Consider the following 4,496-nt stretch of genomic DNA (forward strand, 5'->3'; position numbering starts at 1 on the left):
AAGAGATCAACCAAAGAACTTGTATGCATGCATATAAGCATAACCAATGGACATAGGACACTGGGGGATAGGGGAGGCTAGGGGACTGTCTAGGGCGGGGGGAAAAAATCGATACATATGTAATACCCTTTGTAATACTTTAAGAAATAAAACAATAATAATAAAATTGAGAAATGAAAAAAATATATATACATAGTGTAATAACAATTTAATCATTTTTAAATGTATAGTTCAGTGGTAGTAAATACATTCACATTTTTTGCAACCATCGTCACATCCATCTCCATAATTCACCTTTAAAACTGAAATTCTCTCCCCATTAAACAATAACTTTCCATTCTTCACCCAATCCTTGGCAACTACCATTTACTTTCTGTCTTTATAACTTTAACTACTCTAAGTACCTCATATAAGTGGAATCAAACAATAGTTATCTTTTTTTCACTTAGCATAATGACTTTGAGGTTCACTCCTCTGGTAGCATAATGCAGAGTATCCTTTTTAAGGCTGAATAATATTCCATTGTATGTATATGCTACATATTGTTTATTCATACATCAGTGGATACTTGGTTTGCTTCCATGTTTTAGCTATTGTAACTAATGCCATTGAGAACTTGTATATACAAATATTTCTTCAACCCCAGCCCGATGTGGCTCAGTGGTTGAGCATCTACCTTTGAACCAGGAGGTCAGGGTTTGATTCCCAGGCAGGGCACATGCCTGGGTTATAGGCTCGATCTCCAGTAGCGGACATTCAGGAAGCAGCAGATCAGTGATTGTCATCATTGATGTTTCTTTCTCTCCCTCTCCCTTCCTCTCTGAAATCAATAAAAATGTATTTTTTAAAAAAACATTTTTTCAAGAAACTGCTTTCAGTTTTCTTTGAGTATATATGCAGAAGTGGAATTGCAGGATGATATGGTAGTTTTTAATTTTTTGAGCAATCTCCATACTGTTTTCCACATTGGCTATACCATCTTACATTCCCACCAACAGTGCACAAGGATTTTAATTTCTCCACATCCTTGCCAGCACATTTCCTTTTTTTTGTAATAGCAATTCTAATGGGTGTGAGATGGTATCTCATTGTAATTTTGGTTTCCATTTCCCTAAAGATTAGTGATTTTGAGAATCTTTCCATGAGCTTGGCCATTTGTATATCTTCTTTGGATAAATATTTTTCGAATCCTTTGCCCATTTTTTATTTTTTTAAACATGTTTTCATGGACTTTAGAGAGAGGAATGGAGAAGGGAGAGAGAGAGAGAATGTAAAACATGGATCTGCAACCTCCTGCCCAACCCCTCATTGGGAATCAAGCCCACAACCTGGGCATGTGCCCCAACCAGGAATTGAACCAGTGACCTTTCAGTGCATGGGGTGATGCTCAGCCAATGGAACCACACTAGCTAGGGTTTTGCCCATTTTTGAATCAGATTGTTTCTTGTTGAATTTAAGTTCTCTATATAGTCTGGATATTAATTCCCTATCAGATAATATGATGGGCAAATGTTTTCCTCCATTCTGTATATTGCCATTTTACTCTGTTGATAGTGTCTTTTTAATGCATTAACTTTTTTAATTTTACGAGTTTCATTGTTTTAGGTCTTACATTGAGGCCCTGATCCATTTTGAGTTAATTTTTTAATATGATAGGTAAGGGTCCAACTTCATTCTTTAGCATGTGGATATTCAGTTTTCCCAGCACCATTTATTTCTGCAAAAACCATCATTTGCATTTTGATAGGGATTGTGTTGATTCTGTAGATCTCCTTAGGTAATATTGACATTTTAGCAATATTAAGTCTTCCAGTTCATTAACATGAGATGTATTTTCATTTATTTATGTCTTCTTTCAGCAGTTTTTCTGTTTTTATTTTTTTAAGATTGTACATTATCTTTATTTTTGTTTATGAAATAGATTGGGATGTCATTGACCAACATGAACATATAGGTTTCGTGTGTGGATTTCTATCTTACAAAATCTGTATATTGCACTGTGTGTCCACCATCCAAATCTTCTCCTGTCACCTCATATTAGGACCTCCTTCTGCCCCCACCCCCTTCCCTCTGGCGCCACCACTCTGCTCTTTGTGTTCATAAGCTTCAGTTTTATGTCCCACATATAATGAAATAATAATGGTTCTTAGCTTTTTCTGTCTGACTTATTTCACTTAGCATAATGTTCTCAAGGTCCATCCATGTTGTTGCAAATGGTGCTATTCCATCCTTTGTTATGGCTGCGTAATATTCCATTGTGTGTATGGACCACATCTTTATCCAGTCTTTTATCACTTTGGTTGTTTCCACGTCTTGGCTACCATGAATAATGCAGTGAACACAGGGATGCATATATCTTTGCGAATACATAATTTCAAGTTTTTGGGGTCTGTACCCAGGAGAGGGATGACTGGGTCATATGGTAGCTCTATTCTTAAATTTTCGAGGAATCACCAGACTGCTTTCCATAGTGGTTGTACCAGTCTACATTCCCACCAGCAGTGAATGAGGGTTCGCTTTTTTCCACAACCTCTCCAAACACTTATTACTTGTCTTGTTGATAATGGCCACTCTATCAGGTGTGAGGTGGTATCTCATTGTAGTTTTGATTTGCATTTCCCTAATTGCCAGTGAGGTTGAACATCTTTTCATGTATCTATTGGCTGTTTGTATGTCTTCTTGGGAGAGGTGTATTTTCAGGTCCTCTGCCCACTTTTTGATTGGATTGTTTGTTGTTCAGTTTTATGAGTTCTTTACATGTTTTGGAAATTAAACCTTTGTCGGAACTACTATTTGCAAATATCATCTCTCATCTGCTTAGCTGCCTGTTTGTTTTGTTTTCTGTTTCTTTTGACATCGATGTCACAGAAACACATCGATCAGTTGCCTCCTGCAGGAACCTTACCAGGGCCCAGGTGGGGGAGGAGCCTCCAACCAAGGTATGTGCCCTTGACTGGAATCGAACCTGGGACCCATTGGTCCACGGCCAATGCTCTATCCATTGAGCCAAACCGGCCAGGGCTATCTTTATATTTTTAATTCTTTTTTTCTCTTTGCTTTTCTGATTGGATGTTTTTTGCTTCCTCAGATTCCAAATAGTTAATTTGATTTTCGATATCCTCTACTCCAAGCATGTCAAACTCACAGCTTGCTACTCTACTGTTGACTCCCAGTACATTATTAATTTCAGTTAGTGTATCCTTCATTTCTGATTGGACCTTTTTATGTCTTTGAAATTCTAAGATCCTTAAGTCTCACTAAGTCCCTTGAAGCTCTCATTAAGATCCTTGAGCAACCTTATAAACGTTGTTTTGAAATCTGTATCCAGTAGTTTTCTTGCTTCCATTTTCTTTATTTTTTTTTTATTTTATTGATTTTTTACAGAGAGAAAGGGAGAGGGATAGAGAGTTAGAAACATCGATGAGAGAGAGCCATCGATCAACTGCCTCTTGCACACTCCCTACTGGGGATGGGCCCATAACCAAGGTACATGCCCTTGACTGGAATCGAACCCAGGACCCTTCAATGCGCAGGTGTACACTCTATCCACTGAGCCAAAACAGTCAGGGCTGCTTCCATTTCTTTCATTTGTGACATGTTTCTTTGTCTCCGCATGTTGGCTGCTTCCCTGTAGAGCTGCTATGTCTCCTTGGGTTGGTAGAGTGGCTTTGTGTACTAGGTGTCCCATAGGGCCCAGTGGCTTAGTCTCCCCAGCCACTCTAGTTTGTGTTCCTGTGTGGGCTGAGTGCAGTCTTGTTGTAGTTGAGACTTGATTCCTGTTAGTGTTACTGGCAGGAATTTTGACCTCCAGACTAATTGCCTGTGAGGACCAACTGCAAATAAAGTGGAAGAGTTGCTGTGCAGGAGATACTCCTATGGACTTGCTTCAGTGGGGCTTTGGTGCTCACTGAGTCTTCCCCTTGAGTGTGTCACTGTGGATGTGTAGAATTGTAATCGGGTATGCTCTGAAGCTGTCCACCAGGTGCACTTGGCTCTGGGGCCTCCCAGGAGGTGCAAAGTCAGCCACTGCCTGAGGCCACCTGGCAGGTGCTACAGAGCTGTCTTCAGATGGCTGCTACTTGTATTGGGCTTGGAAGTGCCCAGGCTAGGCCCAACTGTGAAGCAAAGCAGGCTGGTGCTAGTGCCAAGTCTTGGGCCTCTTACTGATAGGTATGGGGTATGCTGATGCCAGTTGCTGCTTATTTGAGAGATTTTAGGAATGTCTGAAGCCTGAGCCAGGACAGTTCATTCACATGGAAAAGCCACTGTAAACAGTTTGGGAGCGGCTGCAAATTGGGTGGGGTGTGGTCTCAGGGACTCTCTAGGCCGCAGGGGTCCTCAAACTTTTTAAACGGGGGGCCAGTTCACTGTCCCTCAGACCGTTGGAGGGCCGGACTATCCTATCTAATAAAAGAGAAACATGGTAATGGGCATACGACCGCTACCCTTCCCATTGGCTAATCAGGGCGATATGCAAATTAACTGCCAGCCAAGAT

Source organism: Myotis davidii, unplaced genomic scaffold (assembly GCF_000327345.1).
Source record: "Myotis davidii unplaced genomic scaffold, ASM32734v1 scaffold150, whole genome shotgun sequence".
Taxonomy (NCBI): Eukaryota; Metazoa; Chordata; class Mammalia; order Chiroptera; family Vespertilionidae; genus Myotis; species Myotis davidii.